The following is a 17,332-nucleotide window of genomic DNA, read 5'->3' on the forward strand; positions in this document are numbered from 1 at the left end:
GTTCACAGTAATCTCAGCTGGTGCAGGAAGTGAACCCACAGTGTTGGCATGACTCCATATCACAAATCAGCCATCCAGCCAACTAAGCTGATACCAGTATTTTCAGACAATCAGCAGAACTCTGTTTTGTATTATAGAATATTTGAATTCTACCAAAGAACTGCTCATGCTGAAGATCTGAAACAATAACAGAAAGTGCTGGAGAAACTCAGCAGGTCTGGCAGCATCTTTGGGGAGAAAGTGGAGTTAGTGCTTCAAGTCTATTGACTTCTGAAGAAGGGGGACTAAACTCAAAATATTAGCTCTGCTTTCTCTCTCCAAAGATGCTACCAGACCTGCTGAGTTTCCCCAATACTTTCTGTTTTTATTTCAAATATTTCATGTTGCTGGTTGGACTGCACAGATGTGTCATTAACTTTGCAAAATGCTATCTTGCTGTCTGCCTCACTATTGATCTGCACTGATTGACATGAATGTGTTGTATTTACATATCAGATGCCAATAAATTAACCAGAAACATTTAAGATTAGTTTTAGTAGCTTAAGAAACTTTTAACAATACAGTCATTGTTAATTACTGACCAATCAGCAAAACTGGCACTGAAAACTACCACAGATTAAAAAGAAAGAAAACTTTTTGTATAAATTTCCAGGATGTGGGCGTTGCTGACTAGGCCAGCAGTTATTGTCTGTCCCTAGTTGCTCCCTTGAGAAGGTGGGGGTGAGCGCCTTCTTGAACCACTGCAGTCCATGTGCTGTGGATATACCGACAATGGCATTAGGGAGGGAATTCCAGGATTTTCACCCAGTGACAGTAAAGGAACGGTGATACATTTCCAAGTCAGGATGGTGAGTGGAAGAGAGATTGTAGGTGTGGGTGTTCCCATGTATCAGCTGCCCTTGCCCTCCTCTATGATAGCGCTTTTGGATTTGGAAGGTGCTGTCTAAGGATCTTCAGTGAATTTCTGAACTGCATCTTGTACATTGCACACACAGCTGTTATTGAGCATTAGTGGAAGAAGGAGTGGATATTTGTGGATGTGTTGGTAGTGAAGTGAACTGCTTTGTCCTGGATGGTGTCAAGCTTCTTGAGTGTTGTTGGAGCTGTCCCCATCCAGGCAAGTGGGGAGTATTCCATCACACTCCTGACTTGTGCCTTGTAGATGGTGGACTGTCTTTGGAGGAGGCGTGGGGGTCAGAAGGTGAGTTACTCGCTGCAGTATTCCTAGCCTATGACCTGCTCTTGTAGCCATTGTGTTTATATGGTTGTTCTAGTTTAGTTTCTGTTCAATAGCAATCCCCAGGATGTTAATAGTGGAAAGATTCAGTGATGATAACACTATTGAATGTCAAGGGGTGGTGGTTAGAATCCCATCTTTTGGAGGTGATCATTTCTTGTCATTTGTATAGTGTGTATGTTACTTGCTACTTGTTAGCGCAAGCCTGGACACTGTCCAGATCTTGTTGCATTTGAACATGGTCTGCCTCAGTCAGCAACTGCAACAAATATGAAAGAGCCACCAAAATCCTACGCTTCAGCTTTTCGTTGGTCAGCATTTGTTTAAATGTTTACGTGAAACATAATTTTGTTCAGTGAGACTCAATCTTTAAGCATGGCTTAAGCTTTAAGAGATTGAGAAGTCTTACACTGGAATATTCCACCAATATGTAATCAAAATTTGGGTGAAGATTTGTAGCTCGGGTGCTCATTGTTGTGGTTCTGTTCGCCGAGTTGGGAATTTGTGTTGCAGACATTTCGTCCCCTGTCTAGGTGACATCCTCAGTGCTTGGGAGCCTCCTGTGAAGCGCTTCTGTGATCTTTCCTCCGGCATTTGTAGTGGTTTGAATCTGCCGTTTCCGGTTGTCAGTTCCAGCTGTCTGTTGCAGTGGCCGGTATATTGGGTCCAGGTCGATGTGCTTATTGATTGAATCTGTGGATGAGTGCCATGCCTCTAGGAATTCCCTGGCTGTTCTCTGTTTGGCTTGTCCTATAATAGTAGTGTTGTCCCAGTCGAACTCATGTTGCTTGTCATCTGGGTGTGTGGCTACTACTGACAGCTGGAACTGACAACCGGAAGCAGTAGATTCAAACCATTATAAATACCGGAGGAAAGATCACAGAAGCGCTTCACAGGAGGCTCCCAAGCACTGAGGATGTCACCTAGACAGGGGACGAAACGTCTGCAACACAAATTCCCAGCTCGGCGAACAGAAGCACAACACCAATATGTAATTCATAGGATATGGGCATTGGCTGGAGGAGATATTTAAAGAATTGAAAGGACATAATAGTCATGTCATCAGCTGCAGTGATTGGAAATGTCATGGTGCTTTTTCAAACATTGTGTCACATTTATAAGCTGCATGGAATCTCATCCTCAGCTTCATCGTATCTCCTGATAGGTGAAGGTAACAGTGGGTTGGTGGGAAGAGTAAGGGTGGTTTGATGTGGGTAGAGGGAACACAGCATAGAATGGAGTGCTCAATTCCTGGAGCATGCTAATGGTGGGACAACAGGATTTTGGAATAGTGGGAAGTGCTACCTTTTAGTCTTGTAACTCTGTTCAAAGGACAAAATGAAACAAAAATGTTCCACATTAACAGAACAAAACTATTACAGTGACCGAATGTAGAGGGATGAATACATTCCTCTCTTTGAATTCCCTAGTTGGTATTCCAGAGTTTTGAATTTTTAAACAGACAACTGTTATTTTTCCCCAATTCATTACACACTTGAACATGTATGAAAACTATGAAGAATTATCAAACAGATCTCCTTGACTTAATCAAAATGAAGGAGTTGATTGATTGAAACTCATTTGAGTGAAGTATAAAACTTATTTAATGATAAAAATCTGTCCCAACCTTTGTGACACATTAAAGCAGGCTATTGTGCAAACAAACAGAACAAGGCGCAGGCTCAGGGGAGGTGGAATTGAAACAAACTTTACAATAACAGGTCTTTGTGAGTTCTTCTGCAGATAGTTGTTTGGAGCACACTTCCACCTCTTTAAAGATCTTGTTTTGCAAAGTTTTCTCTCGGGGCTGATCACGGTTACAGAAGGAGGCACCTCATTTTCAAAGTCAGAGAGTTCTTCCTGATGTTACTGAGTCTTCTGGAGGTCTCTGTAGTCACAGCTTCTCCCAGAATGGAGTTTACAATGCATCAAAACAGGCTGTTGGCCGACAGTGGGACAAACTATTTTTAAAAAGAGTCTTTCAAAAGAGTTCTCAAGTTATCTTTCATTATAATATCTGATATAAAGGGAATTTCAAACCTCCTCTTTGTAGAATGTGTTTTGATTTAAGTCTTTGTCCCAGCAATAATTACCTCTGGATCACCTTCTCATCTGAGCCACGCTATTGAGACATTCCTTAGTTAATTCCTGCAAGTTTTCACATCAGGTGGCTTAGCCAGGCATTTTAATTGGCTTCTCTAAAGTTCTCTTTTAGACAATGATATTAATAGATTAACACTTGTATTTTATATTGTCATGGCACTACATATGAGAAAGTATAATTTGTAATTCTGTGTGTGTGTTATGGTGAACTAGTACTCAAAAATTTGGTACTGGGTGGTTACAGATGTTGAATCATAGAGTTGTACAATATGGCAACAGACCCTTTGTCCACGCTGACCAGATATCCTAAATGAATCTAGTCTCATTTACCAGCACCCGGCCCATGTCCCTCTAAACCCTTCCTATTCATATACCCATCCAGATGCCTTTTAAATGTTGTAATTGGACCAGCTGCCACCACTTCCTCCGGTACCTCATTCCATACACGCACCAGCCTCTGTGTGAAAATGTTGGCCCTCAAGTCCTTTGTTAAATCTTTCCCCTCTCACCTTAAACCTATGCCCCCTATTTGTGGACTCCCCAACCTGGGGAAAAGACTTTGCCTATTTAGCCTATCAATGCCTCCGACGTTCCAGGGAAAACAGTCCCAGCCTGTTCAACCTCTCCCTATAGCTCAAATCCCCCCAAGCCTGGCAACATCCTTGTAAATCTTTTCTGAACCCTTTCAAGTTTCACAACATCCTTTCAATTAGCAGGGAGACCAGAATTGCATGGAGGATTCCAAAAGTGGTCTAATCAATGTCCTGTACAGCTGCAACGTGACTTCCCAACTTCTATACTGAATGCACTGACCAATAAAGGAAAGCATACCAAATGCCTTCTTCACTATCCTGTCTACATGTGACTCCAAGGTTTTTTGTTCAGCAACATTCCCATCTCGTAACTGGGATTATTGAAGAAACAAAAACCTAAAAAAACTCCATACATTCTGTCATTATTGTGTTTTCTTACAAATTCAAACATTCCTTCAGAAACAGTCTAACTATATTTAACAAAGGCCTCATCACTTCAAGAAAGAAATAAGAATTTTAAGAACACTTTGTGATGATTCATATTGTGAAGGAACTGATGATACAAAATGGAAAATGGTGAAAGGTTTCTTGAGAAAATGTGACATCGGTCACTTTTTCAGCAATGTTAGAGTGGCGTAGCCTCATCAACTGAAATCACAATATAATGCCTGACTTAGTTCTGCAGTATTCCACCCACACACTCCAATTATGATAGCTATAATAATCCTTTATTTTGAAAGCACACTGCTGTTGAATCTGTGAAAATGGACAAGAGTTGGAAAAGTAGATGCTATCCAGCACTGATGCAGCCAGATAATAGAGGCCATTGTTCTGTATCTTTTATCCAAAAGGTGTAAAGCATATGGCCTGCTTTCCCCCTGCTGCTAATCAGCTCAGGGAAAGAACATTTATGTAATAAGGCCAGCTCTACAGGAGTTAATAAATAGCAAACACAGAAAGTTAGTTCTTTCTTTTGCCCTTACCCCCTGCTTACTATGGTTTTTGAGTTATTGGATAATTAATGGCTCAAATCTCATATTTCCGAAAGTTGTTAGCAGGGCTGATAGGCTTTGGCATATCAAATGATTCCAATTGTGGCATTATTTATGAATTCACTCAGAATCATAAAATTGTTACAGTGCAGAAAGAGGCCAATAGGCCTGTCATGACTGCACCTGCTCTAAAACCCAATGTCAATCTCCTGTTCTTACCCCATATGCCCGCACACCATTACTATCCAATAACCATCCAATGCCCTCGAGTGTCTCAATTGAACCTGACTCTGCCACATTTCCAGGCAGTACATTCCACACCCTAACGATTCACTGCTTGAAAACTATTTTCTCATATCACCCTTGCATCGTTTACGCATCACTTTAAATCCATGTCCTCTCGTCCTTATTTCTTTTATGAGTGGAAACAACTACTCCCTATCGACTTTATCCAGCCCAATCATGAGTTTGAAAACTTGCATCAAATCTCCTCTCAGCCTCCTTCTCTCCAGGGAGAATGGTCTCAACATTTTCAATCTATCTTCATCACTGAAGCTTCTCATTCCTGGAATCATTTTAGTAAATCACTTCTGTACTCTTTTCAATGTCTTTGTATCTTTCTTATAAAGTGTTGCCCACAGCTGTACACAGTCCTCCAGCTGAGGCCTAACAATTGTGTTGCACAAGTTCACCATGACCTCTTTGCTCTTGTACTCTATGCCCCTATTAATAAAGCTGAGGGCACAGCTGAGTATTAACTGCTCTCTCTCGCTCCACACTCAGTATCGGTTTTTGTCACGTGTAATAGTATTGCTTCATGATGACTCAGCTAATTGAGGACAGTGGAGCAGGGGCTTTGAACTTGGGTGAGATTCATTTTGTGACAAAGCCAATCCACCACTGAAAATCAAAGTTGACACTTGAACAATGGAGGCTAAAGTAAGGTAGCAGTGTACAACTGGGAATGTGGAATTTCAGAACCGGACACTAACATTCAGGGAGATGATCATCGATGATCTAGAATGGCAGAACAGGTTTGATGGGCAGAGTGGCATACTCCCGTTTCTATGTTCCAATTTAAAGTGGTAATATCCTCAGAAGGAGGAACAATTTAATGTAAAACAATAGAAACTTCTCAACAATACAAGCAAATATAAGAAGCGCAAACTGGCATGGTAAAGAGAACAGCAGTAGGGATAAATGTTATCAGAATTTGGCCAAGTGTCAAGTTTGGGATTTCTTTCCATGAGCCCTATTGAGTTTTCATGTGTTTCCTTCTCAAACTCACCCTCCGGTACTTTCTCCATCTTGGATTAATTATATCTCCAATGATTTTGCAGAGAGCCTGCGGGTGATTTACTATTGTCAAAGATACAATACAGGTTCAAACTGTTGGTCTTTCTGCAAAGGCATTTTTAAAATTAATTTTTATCAGTATCAGGTTGAACAACTCAAACACTGACACCACAGCAAAGCACCATGTCACGGTCTCCTGTCATATTCCTGCATAGAGTGTAGGTGTCACCTCAAAAGGACATTCATGACGCAAATTGGTGTTTCTAATAATGATTACATGCTCACAATTAGGCTTGATTTTAATTCCAGATTTAATTAATTCCAGCCCACATTTGTACAACATTAGCTTTGAGTTCTGGGGAAGAGTCAAAACGTTAATTCTGTTTTTCTCTCCACAGAGGCTGCCAGATCTGCTGAGTTTCTCCAGCAATCTCTGTGTCTGTTCCCAGAACATTATTTGGATCCTCTGGATGATTAGACCAGCGATGTGACCACCATGCTAACGGTTTCTCTCTGATCCCAATCTTACCTGAGACGTTCTCTCTGCTGAAGACGCGGTGAATTTACTTTCAAATGATTCACTTATTTTTTGATTCTCAGAGCCTGGCTTACAGACAAGAGTCATCGACATTTACAAACTTTGGATGGGTGCCTGTATCTTTTACAGGCAGTGTATTGGACTTGTACAGAAAGATGCAATTTCATTGAGAGGGGAAGAGACATGAGTCAGGAAGAGAATGAGGACAGAGCAATAAGAAACTAAAAGAGGAAATTAAGGAGTGATTGACAAGGGAGACAGCTGACAACCTATCAGAGGACTCACTGAGAGGTTACAGTGAGGGTGTTGTGGAATATTAAATGAAGATTACTGCAAAAGACTAAACCCTTGAGAAAATTCAGAGAAATGAATAAAGAGTAACAAAAGTTCTGAAGACTCAAGTGGAATTCAGTCTCCAGAGGTTTATGTTACCGTGTTTTGAGGAGATTTGTGTCTTTACTGTAAAGTTGCAGTGATCGAAATTCTCAGCAGATTAAGCAATTAACCTTCAGGTCAAAGAGCTTCCATCAGATGTGAGAAAAGAGGTTTTGAGCAGGTGAAAGGTGGAAGATGGGAAGAACAGCAAAGGGAAAGGTCTGTCACAGGGCGGAGAGTAGGGAAGATTAATTGACAGAAGGATTGACGGTATGGGAGCCAAAAGAGTGGTAATGGGACAAGATCACACAATGTGTCTCGAAGAGGTGGGAATGATAGGATCATGATGCCACGGTCTGAAAAACAAACAAATAATAGAAATGAGAGAAGGAAACAAACACAACAAAGGAAAACAAACCTTTTTTTTCTTATCAAGTGGACCCTAAGCTTGAATTCAGACAAAATCTTTACTTCATTACGTTTGTGACTGAAGACAGGAGGACGTAACATTTGCACCTTTTCTGTTAGTGTGTTGATTGTAAATTATATGCTTGAAAAACGAAAGGATGGATTTTAATAAAACACAGCGCATATTTTGGCTGTGGCCCAAGGAAGACGTGGTCAGTATGGTACAGGTGTGGAACCAAGATGCAGATCTTGGATTTTTTTAAAATGATCTGCTAACATTGGAGATAGGGTAATTTTTTTTTTCTAAAATATTGTGGACTGTTTTACATTGAATATTGTGGGTAGATTGTCAGAGCTGTCAAAATGTGAGCTGAGTTTTGGACAGGAATCTGGATGTGGATCAGTGTGAAGCATCTTCATTGTGATCAAAGTTCTTAACTAAAGAATTTCCTGTCTCAGCTTTGTAGTCATGGAGTTTCAACCAGGCAGGAAAAAGACACAAAGAGGAATTGCTTGATTGTAATAACGCACTGGTATACACTTGAACAAAGGCAAAACACTGCAAATGCTGGAAATCTGAAACAATGACACAGAACGCTGGAGAAACTAAGATCAGTAGTGTCTGTGGAGAGAGGGAGAGAGCTAGAATTTAACGTGTCAAGTCCTGTATGACTTTAGAATGTGTTACACACTCTCTTGAGCACCTCTTCAATCATTTCACAGTTTGTTTCATTTCGTAGTGACTGCAGTAAATCTGCTTGAAGTTGCCACGTTTTGACTGTCAGAGACTAGGATCCAGAGGGTTCTCTTTCTCTCAACTCCACTCTTACTTGTACCCCTTTGAAGCTTGAGAAAGTGGAATACTAGAGACTAGCCAGATCACTCCAACAACAATTGTAAACCTGTTGGGTCTTTTTTTATAGAAGGATAATTGAACAGAAAGTGTATTATGAATGTGTTGAGCATTTATCTTCATGTCTCAGAGATGCATTTCAGCCTGAACTGAAGAGAGCAGAGTCTGACAAACTGTACATCACACAGAAAGGGGTGGAAGGAGTGGAAAAGCAGATCAAAGGATCTATCCCATTGCAACCCTTTTCTTGCTTGTACAGTTTCCAGTGTTTGTAGTTGGCACCTTGACATGAAGGAAGTTAGCGAGCAAGAGGCATTGAGGACGATAGCAGGTCAGGAGGAGACTGCGGGGTGACAAACTGTGCTGGCTCCAGACGTTGGGTTGGACATGGAAAAGGTAGAATCTTCACCAAAAGCTGCATGCCCCAAAAAGGCAGAGCAGCAGGTTATGGCCTGGAAAGGTTACACTCAGTAATCAATCAGAGAGACTGTAAGTTACCTCATTGACAGGGGGGGATACTGTTCCTTCTACCTGCCTTAAGCTTTCACAGAGGAATGTAGAAGCCTGAAGCCAGATTGGTCTGATTGGTCTGAATGTGAGTGGGCAGAGACTTTCATTAATTTAATGATTTTCCTATTGTTGATTCCTTTAAGATGACCAGCTCTGGTTGGACATTAGCATGGAGGTTTTAGTTTAGAATTTATCACTTACAACCTTCACCTCCAGGTGAACAGCTTTTCCTCTCCACAATATCTTCATTATAAACAAATGAATTCTCAAAGGACACAGAAACACCACTTTTAATGATCTGTTTTTTATTCACTTGGATTACTTGCGGCGGTGTTGAACATCTTTCATTCTCGGAAATTTCAGGATAATTGTAAACTCGTCACAAACTGAACTTTGCTGTGATGGTGAAGCTGAATCATTTCCATTCATTTTCAAGACAGCATCTATTTAAAATGTTCAACTCGGAATCTGAAAGCAATCCTTCCTCCAATCAGATCCAAAACTGTATAGCAACTCTTCACTACCCAGTGAGTTCACAATTTCTACCAATGGTGCGGGAGGTTCATCGTTACCAAAGCGAGTCCTTGAGGTGAATTGTTGAAGAAAATGATCCCCTGGAGGTGAGTGACTGGACAGTGACTCTACGGGTCAGTGCGCAAGGCTCCAGCCAATCTGGCTTCCACCTCCAGAGATCACGGAAACACAGGAACTGGGAAAATTCCAGGGAATGTCGGTTAGAGACACAATAAAGGAGAAGCTCAAGATGCAAATGAGAGAGAAAGGAAAGCAAAGGGTTATGTTCAGATGATGAAAGATTAGAGGAGGCACAAGTGGAGCATAAATGCCAGTACACATTGGCTGGGTCGAATGGCCTGTTTCTGGGTGTCCGATGTATTCAAATGTAATGTTATTTCCTGAAGAAGGGCTTATGCCCGAAACGTCGATTCTCCTGTTCCCTGAATGCTGCCTGACCTGCTACGCATTTCCAGCAACACATTTTCAGCTCTGATCTCCAGCATCTGCAGACCTCACTTTCTCCTGTTATTTAGGGTGTACAAGGTAGTCCAACCCGCTGCTCTGACCCACCCTGCCCTGCCCTGCAGCTTAGCCCAGGCACAAAGCGCCCCTCAGTCAGAGACACCAGGCTGACAGTATTACTGTGAAGCTGAGTTCAGGGCCTGCCCCAGGCTGCATCTCCGGGATCCTCACTCTCTGTCAGAGCCCTCACTCACTCAGACCTTATCCCGATGCTCACTGCATCCCTGCCTTACCTTGCTGTTTAGTGTCTTGGCCCTCAGTCAGAGACACCAGGCTGACAGTATTGCTGTGTTGCTCGGCTGGTTAGTACAGGCACAAAGCCAGGATCTTGTCACGGTTGGCAGCAGGACTCCGTCAGGGCAAGGGGCACAGCCTTCACTCAGGGGCTGCCAGTGCAGTAAGGCAAGGGCAGCCTCCCAGACCAGTCCAGGGGCCTGGGCACGGTCAGTCAGCCCCTCAGGGTGGGTAGAGTCAGGATCCTCTCCACGTAAGGGGCTGAGAGGGGAAAATGTCAGGCAGCCCACCGCCCACCTGGACACTTTCTGCCCCCAGTGTAGGCAGTTTCCCTCCTGGAGTTAGGGAGAGGTGGGTATCATGGGATATGGGAGTGGAGCGGTTATGTTGGTGCTGGTGGGGTGGGGGGTACCCCAAGAGAGTGAGAGGGCAGTGCAGAGGGCAGGCAGGGTCAGTGGAGTCCAGGGTTGGAGTGGGTGACAGGAAATAATGAAAGCGGGAGCATGAGCCGCAGTAGCAGAGATAGAGTGAGCGGGAAGTCTCAAAGAGAAGACCAACACTAGTGGAATGTCACATCACCATAATCTTACCAGACCATAGGACTGCTCTCTCATTGGAGACAGACAACTGGTGATGGCTTAACCCAAGGGCCATCATACCTTAGACGAGGAGACACCTTTGTAGTAACCTCAGCTGGTGTTGGATTGAATCCATGCTGTTGGCATCACACTGTTCCCTCAAACCAACCCATCCATTAATTTTACATGTTAATTTCTTATGTGAGACATTATTGAAAGCCTTCTGAAACCCTTCCAAGGAAACCACATCCACTACTCCCATTATTAATTAATTAGTTACAACCTCAAAAATTGCAGTAGATTTGTCAAGCATGTCTGGGGTATGTCTGGGGCAATGTCAGGGACTGTGTTGGGCAGTGCTGGGCTCTCAGAGCTTATCAGACTTTGAAAGGTGGTACAGGCATATAGGATGCTGATCAATTCTGGGATATCCTAGCAGTGGTAAGTTGTTCCAGTTATGTTTAGAGTGTGGTTAGAGGGCCACCATAGAGGGGCTTAAGTAGTTAAAAGGTTTACAAAGCAAGAAAACTCACTCGGCTTCATGTTAGAGAGGAACCTTCCATGACACTGGACAAAAAATTGATTCTTTGCCAAAAAAGGGTTAAGATGCAGCCCAACGTGTGAGTTTGCAAAGATTATGCAAAAGAAAATTTAATGTACAGCAACACAATCACAGATTTGTTATAGTGCAGAAGTAGCCATTCAGCCCGTAGGTTCATGTGATAGCTCCTTATGACTTCTGATTGTTTTATTTACAATTGTGATTTAGGCAAGAGTAATAGTTTCTTATGGAATGCACCAGAATTCACATTGACAACAATGTGCATCGCCAGTGACGAGGCCAGGAGGGAAGCATGATGTCCCTCGATAATGTGGCTGTAGCTTTGTTCTCATTGTCAGGGCAATGCAATGCAACAATGCTAACCAGACACATTTCACAATGGAGTCACCATTACAGTCCGAATGATCCCTCTGTCTGATGTTAATTGCTTTAACATTAGCCTGTAATCCTATTAAAGTAACACTTTAGTAGGTTTGACACATTGAATAAAAATGATTGATGATTAGAAGTTTGAATCCTGCTCCTATTAGTCGATAAGCCACTGGGTGAATGAAGCAGGAAATGTTTTCATTGCTCTCACCTGGAGAGGTCAGGCTACAGCAACATTAACAGCATCAAGAAACTAAACTGCACATTTGTTTCAATATTTTATTAAGTTTTAAAGGCCACACATTTATCAAATCTCAAAAATATCACAAAGTACTTCACATTATTCAATTATATCAAAGCTCAGTCATTAATATCAACCTGATGAACTATTACCCAGCCACCTACAACAGTTCAGTGTTCAGCAAGATCCCACTAACAGCAATGAGCAGTTCTTGGTGAATATTCGCTGAAAGAGATCAGTGTTCACCAGGACATTAAGAAGCAAGGGCAAAAGGGGGAAAGGGGAGCAGTACCATCACAATTCCTTCTTCACCCATTTCTAAACCTTTGGCAGAGCTGCAGAATGAGCCTGATCTGCAGCACAGAACAGCTACATTTCTATAACTTGAGAAACATTTTCTTCTTCCCACTCTCTTTTACTTACCTCCCCACCTTCTCTCCATCAAAAGTACAAAGGATACTTCCATGGCCCTTACTCTTTTAAGGAGGGCTCAAACCAACCTGACATTCACTGATGACTCGGCGTGTCGATGATCTTAAAGTACACTTTGAAGGATCGACAACAAATCTTGGTTTTAATTGCTACAAGCTGTTGTCAATAATGGAATACTGCCTTCACTGAACAGTTAATGACTGCAAAAATCAGAGCAAAAGGAAGACATTGCATTTGACAAAAATATTGGGGAATGCAGGGTCTAGTGAGAAGCAGGAACTGAAGGAAATCAGTATTTGTAGGGAAATGTTGCTGGGGAAATTGATGGGATTATTGGTGAATATTGTCCCAGGCCTGGAAATCTACATCCAAAAGTACTTAAGCAAGTGGCCCTAGACATAATGGATGCATGAGTGGTCATCTTCTAAGATTCTACAGACTCTGGAACAGTTCCTACAGATTGGAAGCTAGCTCATGTAACTCCACTATTTAAAAAAGGTGGCGAGAGAATGGGGTATTATAGACCAGTTAACCTAAGGGCAGTAGTGAGGAAAATGCTACAGTCCATTATAATAGTGACAGGGTTGGACAGAGTCAGCATGGAGTTATGAAAGGGAAATCATGCTTGACAAATCTACTGCAACTTTTGAGGCTGTAACTAATTAATTAATAATGGGGAGCAGTGGATGTGGTTTCCCTGGAAGGGTTTCAGAGGGCTTTCAATAACGTCTCACATAAGAGATTAACATGTAAAATTAATGTGTAGAGATTGGGGTTAGTGTATACAGATGGATAGAAAGCTGCCTGGTAGTTAGGGAACAAACAGCAAGAATAAATGGGTCATTTTCCAAGTGGCAAGCAGTGACTAATACGTACGGCAAGGAGCAATGCTTGGACCTCAGCTATTCACAATATATATATGTTAATGATTTAGATGAGGGAACTAAACTCTAGTGAATATAATCTGAACTGACCCAGTCTCTCTTCAAACATTAACTCCTGCTATCCCAGGCATCAGTCTGGTAAACATTCACCACCCACCCACCTCACCACCCATGGCCACCACATCCTTCGTCAGATCAGTAGACCAAAACTCCAGAGAGTGAGGACCCTGTGGAACTCTCTGCCACAGGCAGCCATCCAGATCTAAACATCATATGATTTCAACAAGAAGCTGGGTATGGTAAATGGAGCTGCAGGGATCAAAGGATATGGGGGAAAGGTGAGTATAAGTATAGAGTGTAGAATGGCCAGCCATGGTCTTATTGGATAGTACAACAGGCTTCAAGGGCCAAATGCTCTATTCCTGCTCCTAGTTTCTACGTAACATCTTCAAGACAACCCAAAGCTGCGTGGGAGGGGGAACTGTGAGGAGAAGGCAGAAACACTACAGTGTGAGTTGGACAGGCTGAGGGAGTGGGCAGGTGCAGTATGATGTGGAGAATGTGAGATTCTCCACTTTAGTAGCAAAAACAGAAAGGCAGATTATTGGCTGAATAGTGATAGATTGGAAAAGGGGAAGGTGCAACAAGACTTGGGTGACCTTGTACACCAGACAGAGACAGTAACCGTGTCGGTGCAGCAGGTGGGGAAGAAGGTAAATGGTATGTTAACTTTCACAGGGATGTCTTGCTACAATTATAGAGGGCCTTGGTGAGACCACACCTGGAATCTTATGTGCAGTTTTAATCTCCTTATCTGAGGAAGGACTTTCTGGCCATAGAGGGAATGCAATGAAGGTTTCCCAGACTGATTCCTGGGATGGCAGGACTCATAAATGAAGAGAGACTGAATCTCTTGCAACTATATTCACTGAAGTTTAGAAGGATTAGGGAAGATCTCATAGAAACCTCTAAAATTCTGACAGGACTAGACAGTAAACACAGGAATGGCTCCTGATTACTGGGAGTTCAGAAGCAGGGATCATGGTTTACGGATGTGGGGCAAACCATTTTGGATTGAGACCAGGAGAAATATCTTCAGCCAGAGAGTGGTGAGCCTGTGGAATTCTCTGCTACAGGAAGTGGTTGAGATCAAACCAATGCATGTTTGATCTAGACACAGGGCTAGGTGCAATAGACAGGGAGAATGTAGAGTAATAGGGGATTGGAGGAGAAAGTGAGGACTGCAGATGCTGGAGATCAGAGCTGAAAATGTGTTGCTGGAAAAGCGCAGCAGGTCAGGCAGCAGCCAAGGAACAGGAGCATCGATGTTTCGGGCATAAGCCCTTCTTCAGGGGATTGGGTCTGGGTGGGATACTCTTTGGAGGGTTGGTGTGGCCTACTTTGGTCCAATGTTTTGACGCTGTAGGAATTACTATTATTATAAATGGATCAAAGGATATGGGGAGAAAATGGGACTAGGATAGTCAGGTGATCAGCCATGATCATATTGAATGGGAGAGTGGACTAGAGGGACTGAACGGCCTACTCCTGCTCCTATTTGCTATGTTTCCATTTTTGTATATAACCGGACTTTTGCCCTTAAAACATCTCAATGCTTTCCACAGCCAATCATTTCTTTTTAATTTTGTTCTTGTCATCTTGACGATTATCTAGCAGCCAGCATTCCACATAGCTGGGCCCAACAAACACCAGCTGAGGGAATTACAATTTTCATTGAGGCTTCTGGTATCCTGAGGGAAGAATGTTGTTCGGGAGAGTTGATAAATTCTCTGCTCTTTATAAAATGGTGTTTACTTAGGATTTTAATCAACTTTGAAATGAATCTTAACAAAGTATTGCACCATGCAGTCACTGTATAATTAGAAAAGGAGTATTTGTAATTAAGTACAATTATTTATTAGTTAATCTTGCTTCATGTAAATTTTTAAAAATGGCACAGAGTATTGGTAATAGTTACTTTCTTTGTATCTGTTGGAGACAAATTGCTTAGCATCCATTTGGAACTGATTGTGAAATGTACAATTTGCCCTTTTTTGTTATCCATCTGGAATTAAAAATTCCACCAATGGTGAGGAAGGATGTCCTGACTGAAGACCTCCATATTCTGCAGCACCAATGTTTATATCCACTGGCATCAGGGAGAAACAACACAGTAAAGGCAGGCTCTGAAGAAATGTTTGAGGATAACTACATTTCACAGTTTTTTCACCATGGCTGTAGCTCAGTGTCTTGGTCGTTGATTAAGAACAGCGGGGTATTTGAGTGTTGAGGGTCATTTTCCAGTGGGTTAATCTAAGATTACAAAGAGATCTTCATCAATTGGGTAAATGGGTTAAGGAATGGCAGATGGATTATAATTTGGATAAATGTAAGGTATTGTGTTTTGGTAAAATGAAGGGGGGGTGGGGCAGAAGTTTAACAATTAAAAGTAGGGCCTTGGGTAGTGTTGTAGTACCGAGAGACCGGAGGTTCAGGTACATAATCCTTTGAAATTGCGTCACCACTCTCCATGGCAAATCTGTCCTCCAACCACCTCCATGGCCCTTCTATAGGCCCTGTGCCAATATTGTGCAAACACACGCCAACAACTGCTTCTCCTTTATTCCTATCTCAACAACTCACCCAGCATCCACTCTGGGCAGATCACAGAGGCCTTGCTGAGATAAAATACTATGAAGTGCTAAGTGCCTATTACAGAACATATTTTTAAATATCTAATTCATAAACAAAATCATTCTATTTAACTTCCTTCACCTGGCTTATCATTTATAACAACAAATATTAATTCCAGTTCAAAACCCCTTAAAAAGCAACCTCTGGAATTCATAATCTCACTTCAAACATTCTATTAACACTGAAGCTGCCAATCACACAGTAAACTGGAGGGACTTTACAGCGATATTTGAAGATTGTGAATGTAGGAGTGGGTGCCCTCAGGCTAATGTCAACAGACAGAATGAAAATAACAGGCAACTTTTTTTTTGTAACACTTCAGAAAATATTTTAAGAGCAGGAGTTTTAAATGACATGTCACTCTACTAGTTGCTTTGACAGGTCTGTTAACAGTTCTGATCAGATTGACAGGATTGATATAATATTTTCACCCCATGTTACTACTTTCAATCCCAAGGGCACTTTACATCTGCCAAAGGAATCCTAGACTCAAAGGAGTACCTAATCTCTCCAAAACAAATCACCAAATGAGGGTTACTCCGACCAGCTCAAAACTCTATTCACTACATCTCACTTGATTGGATCACCAAAATCAATGATGACTGGAGGCAGCTGCTAATTTCTATGTAGGTCAAAAACTGCCCATTCTCGTTCCCACAAAAAATGGTTTGCAGCACGTTGGGTTCTCAACTTCTGATTTTTGGCCTCTGTGGCCATTTTCACATTTCCACTCCCTCCGCTGATGCTTGGTAGCAGCAGTGTACACCATTCACAAGATGCACCGCAAAAATTCACCAAAGATCCTCAGAAGGCACCTTCCAACCGCATGTCCACTTGCATCTAGAAGGACAAGGGCAGCAGATACGTGGGAACACCACCCCCTGCAAGTTCCTTGCCAAGCCACTTACCATCCTAATTTGGAAATATATTCCATCCCTTCACTGTCATTGGGTCCGAATCCTGACATTCTCTTTCTAAGGGCATTGTGGGTCTACCCACAGCAGGTGGTTCATGAAGGAGCTCATCCCCACCTTCTCAAGGGAGCAACTAAGGATGGGCAATAAATACAGGCCCATGCAGTGACACCCACACCCCATGAATGAGTGAAAAAAACAGGAGAGATTCTCTACTGTCACATAAATGTTGCCAATGTCTGGTAATACAAAATGATTTCACAGCAGAGAGCGGCGCGAGCTGGGCGGAAGTGAGGTTGGAGCGCAGAGCTGGTCGGGAAGTTAAGTGATTGATATTTGAGTGGGTGTGTTCTAGTCCCCAGGCCCTACACAGTAGGGCCTCCCTCCCATCCTCCTCCTCTAACCTAATTTTAAAGTGCACAGGTAAGTGACTCAGTGTTCTTGTTTTCGGAGACGAAGTGTAGAGTAATGGCAGCGCAGGCAGTGGAATGTTCCGCCTGCAGGATGTTCGAGGTAGGGGTGACCACCGATACTCCTGCCG

The sequence above is a fragment of the Chiloscyllium plagiosum genome, unplaced genomic scaffold (genome assembly GCF_037043375.1).
Source record: "Chiloscyllium plagiosum isolate Xiang-an unplaced genomic scaffold, Cpla_swu_hap1 HiC_scaffold_37, whole genome shotgun sequence".
NCBI lineage: Eukaryota > Metazoa > Chordata > Chondrichthyes > Orectolobiformes > Hemiscylliidae > Chiloscyllium > Chiloscyllium plagiosum.